This window comes from Vicia villosa, linkage group LG4 (assembly GCF_029867415.1).
Source record: "Vicia villosa cultivar HV-30 ecotype Madison, WI linkage group LG4, Vvil1.0, whole genome shotgun sequence".
NCBI lineage: Eukaryota > Viridiplantae > Streptophyta > Magnoliopsida > Fabales > Fabaceae > Vicia > Vicia villosa.
The window spans coordinates 97,174,014-97,185,691 of NC_081183.1; the positions used below are offsets into that span (position 1 = coordinate 97,174,014).

At 38.0% G+C, this 11,678-nt stretch overlaps 1 long non-coding RNA gene across 1 annotated transcript; it reads right to left on the minus strand.

Annotated features, from left to right (window-relative positions):
• Positions 1-6,716: 6,716 nt before the first annotated feature.
• LOC131599380 (uncharacterized) lies at positions 6,717-8,920 on the minus strand. Its single transcript, XR_009282731.1, has 3 exons — positions 8,445-8,920; positions 7,915-8,272; positions 6,717-7,545 (listed from the first exon to the last, which is right to left on the minus strand). It is a non-coding gene; the product is annotated as an uncharacterized LOC131599380 (long non-coding RNA).
• Between the last annotated feature and the right edge of the window lie 2,758 nt (positions 8,921-11,678).

Below are 11,678 nucleotides of genomic sequence, written 5' to 3' on the forward strand. Positions count from 1 at the left end.
ATATTTTCCCCAGTGAAGTTTTTTTCCCAACAAAGTCTCATTTCTCCAATGAAGTCTTATTTTCCCGGTGGAGTTCTTCCCGCAAGACATTTGTTTCCCCCAAGGGAGTTCCTTCTTCTCTCCCCAGTGGTGTCTTGTTTCATCATCATTACATATACATTCATTAAACATTGCATTGCATCTTAGGATCAAACATTGTGTGTTTTATATATTTGAGTCTCTTCGGTTTCGTCAAAACGAAGATTTCCAATCATCGTATCTCCGAATCAAAGAAACTTAAATAGGGGCATCTGTCATACCCCAATTTTTGACCCTAAGATCATATATCATTCATATCCCAATCATTAATCAAGAGCTTCACTTGGAAGTTTTGTTTGTGGTGTTGCACTCACCTCATCAATAAGAGGGACCATCAAGCACCAATGATTGTTTATCTTGTATGCATATTATACTAACCCAAATACCAAAAATATTGTTTCGTTTCTTTGTACGCTTTTGTTTTGTACGTACTAAACCAAGACATCCATAAGCAAGGCATTTTCCACATTTTGACAGAATGAAATCGATTTCCCTCTTGGGTAAATCGATTTCCCTACAGCAATTTTCAACAAAATCACATTCTGGACAACATGAAATCGATTTCCCTCCTGGGTAAATTGATTTCCCTAGTGTATTTTGCGCCAAATTCTCTTCTGGAACAGAGTGAAATCGATTTCACTCCTGGGGAAATCGATTTCCTTGGGGCGAAATTCAAAAAAATAGAGAGGGAAGCTTGATTTGATTTTGGCACCTATTTTCTTTGACCATTTTTGTCATTTTACCAATTTTCCACCTCACCAAAATAATTCCCTTCATTAATTCCATTTTAACCTCATTTTACCATTTTTTACCATTTAAATGCCATTTAATTACCAATTAAACACAAGTTAATTAACCAAGAACAAATGACCAAATTGCCACTACTCTTGTTCTCATCCTATAAATAGAGGTCACTACTCTCTCATTTCTCAAGCTTTGAGAGCCAAAAAACCCCTTGCAATTTCTCTCCTCATCCTTACCAAATTCACCAAAGCTCTTTTTCTTTCATAAAGTTTGTGAGTCACATCTTGAACCTCACAAACTTTGAGCTAAACCACCATCCATTTCACTCTTTTTTCTTCAATTGTTGAAAGATCAAGATTTGTGTTGGTGATTCTTGAAGTAGATCTAAGTTTTGTTCAAGATTTGGTAATTTTCTTCATCTTTATACATCCATCATAATGTGATTCTTTTCTGCTTGTGTGTGATGCATCTTTGATGCTATATTGGTCTTATTTGATGGTGATTTGATGGAAAATTCGTGCTCCAATTGATATGTGATCATAAGGTGTTTGTATGTTTGCTTAAGTCAAGTTTTATGCTTCCTAATGCTGTTTTTTTGAAAACTGCACAGAGGAAATCGATTTCCTCCTTAGGGAAATCGATTTCCATTCCGTTTTTGCGCCAGATTTGAAAACCTGCACTAAGGAAATCGATTTCCTCCTTAGGCAAATCAATTTCCCCTGGGACAAAATGTGTTTTTTGCCTTTTTTATGCTTGTTTTGGCTTCCTTCTTCCCCCACTTCATTAATATCATTGGATCTAGGATGTTGATAGGTTTGAAATGACCAAATCCATAATATTAGATAAATGATATTAATGATAGTGTGAGTTGATTTTACTTTATGCATCTTATCTTCTTCTTCTCTTTTTCTTTTGATCGATGAAAGTCTTAACACCTTGAGAATTCTATGGATTCTTGGTAAAGACTAGATCGCTACCTTTTTTATTTTCGTGCGGTATTGCTTTCGGAGAGTGATCTACATATCGCTTCTCTCGCATGCATTAACACATAAAGTTTTGACCGGCCTCGTTGTAGGGTGATTTCTACATAAATCACTTGGCGATCTGCTTAACATAGCGCAATATTTCGTGTCCCGAATAAAAAGATCAAATATGGAAGAGAATTGTATGCGGTTGATTTAAGACTTATGGAGGTTTATCGTGTAGTCGCTATGATTTTATCAAGCTTCTGATAAATGTCCATCGAATTTAAATCCGAGAACATCCTTCACTCACCATCGATCTTCATTACTAACTTTGATAACATACTTGACAAGTTTCAAGATGGTTATCTTTAACATCTAACAATTGACTTTAATTTCTGCAATTTATTATATTGCTCTTTATATTTTGCTTTATGCTTTACTTTATCATTTCATCATATTTACATTCCGCCATTTTCTCTTTGTCCATTTGGACGTTTATATTCCGCTATTTTCCTTTTGTCCATTTGGACGTATGTTTATGTTTCCGCTATTTTCTTTTTGTCCACTTGGACCATACTTTACTTTTATGCTAAAACACTAATAAACAACAAAAATCTAAAAAAAACACTTAAGGCTCTCTTTGGACTATTGGTTACTATCCCGAGCATTATAGAGATTTGGACTTATGGACTTAGTACCTCTGGACCCTTATTCTGTTGTTACTCTGCTGTTATTCTGTCTGTCTGGCATTGGATTGTTGTATGTTTGTGCATGCAGGTATTTCCTTGAAATCCCTTGATGGTTAATTCCAAGGCATTGATATAAGGATTTTACCCGAAAGCAGCCGTTACTCTGCCCGATTTTTGTCAGAATTTTAATGTGCTTAATGCCAAGTGGTGTTAAAGATAATAAGTTCATCTGGATCCCCAAGTGATAAGTTTGGTTTGGTATTGATAAGTCCAAAGGATGGGAAATCTACCTTGACTCTTAATGTCAAGTGTTGGCTTCTTATTTCGGTTAGACCGTTTCTTTCCTTAGCTTTTATTTTACGCAATAGGATAGCCTCTTCATCTCCTCTCACTTCTTAGATTTTCAAAATCTTCTCCCTTTTTCCAAAATATTCTTATGTTTGCAATCTTTTCAAAACCTTTTCTTTAAAAGCTATCTTTTGCCCTTAGTGGCCTTTTTCTTCAAAAAGTTTAGACACTGTTAATTGTCGAAACGAGTGGTTATACCCCACGATTTTGAAATTGATTGATATAATGAGATCTTTTCCGCGTGAGAGAGCTAGTGGCATACTCGTTGATTTTATCCGAGTTGGAGCCCTTCTTTCATTTGCGATGCAAAGAACTCGTTTGTTCTCATGCTCAAGATCAATGGCTGAGTATTTCTCTCCGACGACGATAAAGTGTTTATTCGTTTTTAAAATGTTTTCCCTTTTAAGAAGAACTACATTAGCTCTGACTTCTCCATTGCACCAAGGAGGTATGTAGGCACAAAGCTTAACGCTTTGCCGAGCTTATTTTAAAAATAAAAACAAACTCTTTTTTTAGCACACACGACACAGATTTTCAAAAAGGTTCCTGTGGAGTACCACAGATATGAGGGGTGCTTTAAACCTTCCCCTCATATAATCAACACCCGTACCTGAGATCTCTTTCTTGTTTTAAAAACAAAACTTTGGGTTTTACGTTCTTTTCCCTTTTCCTTTGGAAACAATAAAGCGCGGTGGCAATTTCAAACGAAATATTGATTCGAGTCAATTCCATGGCTTCGATATCTGATTTTCCCCCCTACAGTTGCTACAGCTTGCGACTCTGCTGGGGACATTACAAAATTGTAAATTATTATGCTCCTATAGGTTTTGATAGGGTTTAGGTTTTTGACGAACTTTTTTAGGGTTTGGTTAATTTTCCATTTTTAGGGTTTCGGTTAGGGTTTATGGTTTTTTATATAAATATTTAAATTTTTATTTACAATTTCTAGGATTTAGGTTTTATATTTAAATATTTAAATATTTATTTTTTATTTTGCAATTTCATTTATCTACGGTAATTTTCTTTTATAGTAATTTTTTTAAAATGTTTATTTAATTACTTGTTTTACTGTATTTTTCAAGGATATTTAAATTGTTGTTAAATCTAAATGTGGGAATTATATTTAAGACCAGAGGGGAATTACATCGCCTAGGAGTCTTATTATAATTCCACTCAGAGTGGGCTAAATATCCGGAAAGGTCTGATACGAGGCTTGACCTTGTTGAGGGTTGGACTTGGTATTTAGGTGATCTCTCTGGGAACCTACCCCTAAAATTCGAACCTCATGGATAAATGAGTCGTTCTAAAATCCAAAGAGACAAAAAGTCTCGGCGGCTACGAACAACCCCATGAGACCTTCTAGAACATACCAATGGGAAGGGTAGGTACCCTAAGCCGTTACGTCAAACCTATGAACCTAGGGCTTATGTGCTTATATGTTTAATTGTACGTTTTCATTATTATTTTTTATATATCATATAATTGTGGAATTCATCATGCATCATGTGCATTCTTGCATAATGTATTATCCAAAAAAAAATAATAATAAGAAAGAAAAAAGTGGATTTATTATATTTAATCAACAAATATGGATAAGACATAAATACGAATAAAGCATATCATTCATGGCATGCGCATCAGTTTCATGGCATTGAAAGAATATTTCTCTTTTATCTCCAAAGCAAGAGACCATTGGGAAGGATAACCTAACATCCCGATCGTCTTGTCGGACAAGATTTCAGCAAAAGAAATCAATTGATCAGCTAGAACAAAATCAAGCCGCCCTTCGTGAGGAAGTCAATCAACTAAAGGTTAGTATGGAAGAGGTTAAAGGAGGTATGACTCAGATGCTAGGATTCATGAAGGCCCTCTTAGATAAAAAGAAAAGGAAAAAGAGGTTCAATCTGGGGATACCCTGGTTTAGGATGAGATCCCCAACGACGAAAACCCGTTGCTAGGATTTGTGGCAGGCTTTGGCCCTGCTAAGGACAGACCTCAGGTCTGATCTGTTAGGAAAGCTATCTAATTCCAAGAGAAAGGAGAGATCTCTCAATAAGGATTTGTTCCCCCTCCACAGACGAAAGGGACAACCCGCATAGTTCGCATTCCTGCTAACAATATCCATGAGGATGACGATTAACTGGATCTACAATACGGAGTACAAGAGGTGGACAACAGAGACCAAGCACCTCAGACGCAACAGTCTATTCCGACCTCTAGGGAAGACTCCAAGGATAATGAACAAATCAAGGCGCTAGAGGAGAGACTAAAGGTGGTGGAAGGATACGATGTTTTCGATGTGGATGCCTTCGAAATGAGCTTGGTCTCAGAATTGACTATCCCACACAAATTCAAGATTCCCGACTTCGAGAAATATAAAGGACTCACATGTCCGAGGAACCACTTGCGCATGTATGTGCGAAAAATGGCTGCCTATGCCCACGATCAAAAGCGGATGATACATTTCTTTCAAGATAGCTTAAGCGGAGCATCTGTTGACTGGTACATGCAATTGGAGAAATCCTATATCCGAAGCTGGAATGATCTTGCTATCACATTCTTGAAGCAATACAAGTACAACTTGAACATGGCACCCAACCGGATGCAATTACAAAATATGTCACAAAAGAAGGATGAATCATTCAAGGAGTATGCCCAAAGGTGGAGGGAAATGGCTTCTCGAGTCCAACCTCCCTTGATGGAAAAAGAACTGGTGGACATATTTATGGGCACTTTGCAAGGACCATACTACGATAAGATGGTCAGAAGCATATCTTCAGGGTTCTCGGACTTGATAGTCATTGGTGAAAGGATTGAAAATGGGATAAAAAATGGGAAGATACAAGGGGAACCCTCAGGTTCCTATCACACAAAGAAGTCATATGATGGGAAAAAGGAACCCAACACTGTGGGGGCAATCCTGGTTAATCAGACACCAGCACTACAACAGAAGGATCAGCAAAAGCAACAGGGTGGCCAACGCACCTGGAGGTCCAAGCCAAAACGATCATTCACCCCGTTGTACATGCCACTGTCTCAAGCTTTGCAACATCTGCTCAGTCAGAGCTTGATAACTCTGCTGCCTCCATAATCAGCTCTAGCTAACCCCACTCCCGGGTACAAGCATCATGCTAGGTGCGCTCATCATTCAGATAGTCTTGGTCATGATACAGAGGAATGGGGGCTGTTTAAGCATAAGATCCAAGATTTAATTGAAGAAGGGATCATTGAGTTCGAAGAGCCTCGCAAGTCTAATGCTATAAGTGGCTAGAAGGAAGGTTTATTAGATCATTAGTTTCACTTTCATTCGCAATTTCTTTTCTGTTTGTTTGAACATTGATCTTACGACATACACTATGTACTTTACAATAATCATTAATGCATTGCTTACGTTTGTCTTGATTTATTCTTAGTGTTTTCACTATATTTAAAACTGTGTTTTTATTTGGTTTTCTTATTTGTGATATTCAAATCTCGTTTAAAGCTGTATACCTTTAGATGGAGAATGACGAAAACGATACCACAATCTCATACAGTATGCTTTCGAACAGACCGTGTTGACGTTGTACAGGCATTGTTTTAATTCTTATACAGTTGAGATATAAGGATGTTAATCCCTCGTCAACCCCTTTGAGCCTAAGAAGTAGGAGTTTTCCTTCACGTACAAAATAAAAACCCTCAAAATATAACCTGGGGTAGGGTAGCTGTTCAGTTAACTTAATTATCCCAAATTGTTCCTTTGAACGTAATCACCGATGGTTCCCCATCATCATTAAGACTGGAAGTCAATGTCTACAATGAAAAAGGAGAAAAACGCCCGCTTAGTCAAAATGGGAAATTTCATGAAAGAAAACAAAAGCGACTTGGGCAAAATTGGGGGATCCCGCTGTTGCACCCCAAAATTTGCCCTCTTATCTGTGCTATAGGTTATCAAGGACGTTCACTTCGTCGTTCAAAAATTGAAGAAAATTAATAAAAAGTTCTCGCTGTTGCAAGGCAGTTTGATTTAACTGAGTAAGTGTGATGCAAGTCATGATTCTGGAGATGTTGCACCAGAACTTATTCGAGTTTATGTGGAGTGTCAGAATCTTCTCAAGCTTAAGGCGTTCATCATGGTTCAAAGTCCAAATTATGTGTTCCAGTCATATTTCTTTGTTATTTAGATTTTAGAAGCATTCATTCATTGGTTGATTTGTATTAAGAGTGTTGGTGCAATTTGAACATAGAACTTAAAAACTCAAATTGAAATGCATTTGGTGGAAAAGAAATTTAAAAGTTATGTTATCCAAACTACATTCAATAGTGAGTTCAAGATTTGTTAATCTTAAGTTTCCATTGTGTTCAATATTCAAAAGAGACATTCATTGGTAAATTCATTCAAAATTGCTTACAAGAAACTCATTACAAAATTCAGGTTTGTTATCCGCATCCACCAAGTCCATTACAATAAAATAAATTCCATATAAATTCATTACAAAAATCACTCCACTATTAAAAGTTCTATCCATATTTCCATTCAAGAATTCACTACAAAGTACAAAACCAGTTAACTCTCATCGGCCTGCTAAACTTTCTCTGCAACGGTTCAATAAGAATTCAGTTCAATCCTAAATTGAACCGGTTCGATCTTTCAGCCATAAACCAGAAAAAGAAAGTAAAATTAGCTGCAACTTAAATCCATTCGTGGCATAAACAAAGCCATCCCAGCAGCATGACTGACCCTGCACAAGAGAAGATCCGGTTCAATTATAACAAAAAACCAAAGCCAAAACAGAAGCTTCCAGTTTCTGAAATAAACTCGGCAATAACACATGAAGAAAAACCGGTTCAGAATTGGCATAAGGGAAAAGGGAAGCCTCGTAATAGAAGAAGAAAAAAACGGATAATGAGAGGGAGTTTTGTAACTAAATTCTAAAAGGCCCCTAAGAACCGAATATTCTTCTCCCTTTCTTCCCTGATTCAATTTTGCTAGGATTCACCTCCATCATACCAGGATAACAAAAATCAGAAACAGAAAAAGATGATAGAAAAGAAAAACGTAACAAATTCGTAACAAACTTTCTTGAGATTGATTGAAGCTTTCTTCATACCTCTAACCGAAATCCTCTTCCATTCATTGATCATCACCATAAAATCCACCTTGACCTTCTTCATCATCTATGCGCCTTCATCTCCTTCATAATCTTCATCATCCCATCATCATCGAATCACCATAATCTTCAAGAATTGGACTCTCTGCATTCAACAAAAAACAGTTCATAGACAGAAAAACCTCTAACTGAATGGCACTCTTCTCTGGATCTTGAACCGAATCCATCATCATCACCACCACAGTTCTTCTTCAAAGCATATTAAATCAACATCCATCATCAATCTTCACGGATCTTCGTCTTCCCTATCATTAACATCACCGCAGCATTATATCATTTTCTTCAATCTTCAACATATCTGCGTCACCACAACAACATGAAAACGTTTCAGCAACACAACTTCGTCCATCTCGGCATATGACAACAACATCGCGACGGCAACGAAGTCAAATCAGGATAAGAGATGATGCAAAGAAGAAGACGAAGCCGAAAAGAGAAGAAGAAGAAGAATCGGTAACAATAAATCATACCTGAACTTTTTTATCTCTGAATTTCTCGTTGTCGCGCTCGAAGAAACATGGATCGTAAGCATCGTACTTATCTCTGATTAGTAAGCCATGTGTTTCATCCATGGATTCTTGTTCGTTTTTGTTGTTACCAAGTCCGTGTTGAGTTCTATTAACTTGAATTGAAACGGAAATACGGAAACAGAGAGATGCGAGAAGGATAGAGATTGAGAGTGAAATCGGAAGAGTTTGATTAGCGTTTTGGGACGAGAGATTTGCGCAACAAGTGAACTGAGACTCCGCCGCCGTGAAGCATTCACCGGCGTGGTGAGTTGAATCTGAGAGTGAGAGCAGGACAGTGAGAGATGAGTGGAGTCACCATCGCAATGTTCATGGGAGGAGGAGATCCATTCCGGTGCCGTTTTGGAGCGTAAGAGGAAGAAGAGTCCCTCATATTATCAAATGGTAACCCTAATCCTCTTTTACGTTAATTTGTTTAAGTAAATTAATGTGAGATTGATGTGAATTATATCTAATTACCAATAATTAGGTGTAAATCTGAGGATTAATTGGATCTGAATCATGAACAAGAAATAGATAATCCATTGGGCCATACGAATTTGCACGCTGCACCTCCTCTCATTTGAGCCCAGCACCATCGTTTCTTGACAAAAAACTGAAAACAAAAACACTCCTCTGGGCCTTATCACGAGTTGCTTGCTATACACCCCCCTATGGCCCAAACCATCACCATTTTTTGGTGGATAAGAAAAGCTAAGAACAAAAAACAAGTTGATTGGGCCTGCGCCCCCTTTACTCTATGCACCACTATTTCCAGCAATAAACCCCCCTTGAATTCATTTCTTTGCACATTAGAATTAGTTTTTCTTCTTATTTTTTCTTAAGGAATAAAATGACATGAAAACAATTATTTTGTTAGATTTTTAGATGATAGAAATGCCTTGAAAAACAATATTCTTTGTTAGTTTCCTTTTGCATGATAAAAAATGAATAAAAACATGTATTCTTTTCTAGTTAGAATTAGATTTTTGTTTTCTATATTTGTTCTAAGTGATAAAAACATATAATCTTTTCTTTGTTAGAATCTAATTGTTTTGTTACATAGTTTAGTTCTAATTCTTTGATAAAATGTCATAAAAAATAATTTAATTTTGTTAGATTTTCGTTTAGGATTTAATTAGAACTTAATTACTAGTATTTTCTATAGCATGCTTCCTTGTCACTACTGATTTGTTTCCTGAGATGTGCGAGGTACTTCGAGAGAGCCTTCGATTGCGATTTGACTTGCTGCGTGTTCCACTTTATTTATGGGACACGAATTCGCTTCCAGTGCGATTTGTCTTACGACTTGATTTGCGTCGTGTTCCACTTTATTTGTGGGACACGAACCTATTTCCGATGCCAGTCACCTGATCTCTCATTCATTGAGATGTATACTCTTGTATTGTCTGGATTGTTTCTCTTACAGGTTGCTCGTGTGGTTATGCTCGACGTGTACCACATGTCGCTCATGATTTATTTTCACGACGACGCTTTCTGACTCGCTTTGCTTGATGATGGCTTATGCGAAGTATTTCGAACTTCTCTGCTTACGCTTGCTAGCTCATTGCAGATTTGCTATCCGATCGGTATTGCCTCCTTGTCCCTTTTATCGTTTTCCGCATAATCCTATAACATGAGAAATAGGACTTAGACATGCATCTGGCCAAGCCCTCGAAAGAGGATCTGTTTTTGTTGGTGTGTTTATATTTGTGCTTTACGGAAGGGAGTCACGGTGTAATAAGTCCTATATGGAACTCCGTTAAATCCTCATGGAAGGCACGCGGAAAGGGTTAGCAATCAACCCCCGCCCAGTCTCACCGAGTCCGTTCGGTATGCGCACGCTACGCGTGGCTCGCTTCTGAACTAGCACAAGATCTTGTTATCGAGTATATCAAGAAAAGGGTTCATGCAGCCGGACCCCCGCATTTCCTATATCTCGCGTTGCTCGACGTTGATGCTCGGTGTATGCACGCACCGTTTTCCTTTCCGATTCGTGACGACTTGGTTGCTGAGAGGGATCCGCTCCTCTTGTCTATGGCCCGATCATTTTTGCAAGGTCTAATGCTTGGTTGACTCGGGTGATTCGCTCCCCTTGGCTTTGGCGGGACCGCTTTTCTACCACTCAGGCAGTACCGTTGGTTTTGTTTGCTTTACGAGCGGAGCTCGTTTGTGTGATATTGTTTTTTGCTTTCGCTTTCCCCCGTAGGTTGATAGGCTAGTTTAGACTTGTACCCTTTGTATGATAACATTAGGTAGCAAGCTTTCCCCCTTAGCTTAGGTTTTCCTCATGCATTCTTTAAAACACAAACCACACTATTTGATTTTCTTTTCTTAAGAGCTTGTTATTTCCACTCCATTCCCAGCATAAGTCTCCAAAGGTCGAGCAGCGGAGTGCGAATGTAACTCGTTCACCTAAAAAACACAAAACAAACAGATACTAGTTAGCCGAGCTACGGTAGCTCTGATTCTGCAAAACAGATACGTAGGCAGCGGGGTAGGGCCCGTGCGAGCACAATCCTTTCTTTTCCCTACTTTCTGCATTCATTTTAGTCCAGATTAGCGTAGATTTATTACACACCCATAGTTTTAGACACAAGCGTGGATACCATCGAGTACGACGGGCGCGTGGGGTGCTAATACCTTCCCCTTGCGTAACTGACTCCCTTACCCTTTTTCTCTGGTTGTGAGGTCGTTGTTTTGTTTTGTGGTTTGCTGGCATTCCCTTCCTTTTCAGGATAAATATGTTAGTGGCGACTCTGTTAATTTTCGCGGTAGCAACACCCGCTGACTGTAGTTTTAAATAAACAGTTCAAGCAAAAGTTAGGGATAACAAAGTCAAAGAGAGGTCACTATATACCCTCGACAAATGGAAAATATTACAAAAAAGGAGGATGACTGCCTTTGCAAATAAACTTTTGGTTTTTGAACCATCATAAATGTCAGTATTATAACACCCAAAGTCTTTTGAAGCTTAAACGCATAGTTAACTGAGCACAGGACTGGAGAATATCATGAAGATTGGGATGGGTACGAGTAAACTTTGAGCCATTATCTTTTGTTTCTTAAAACCGTGAACCAGGCCACATTACAACCCTTAAAAGCCCTAACTGAAGCATGGTTAGTTCGAAAATACACTATTACTGTCATACCCCAAAATTTGCCCATGCTATTTTTCATACACAAAACCAAATCAAA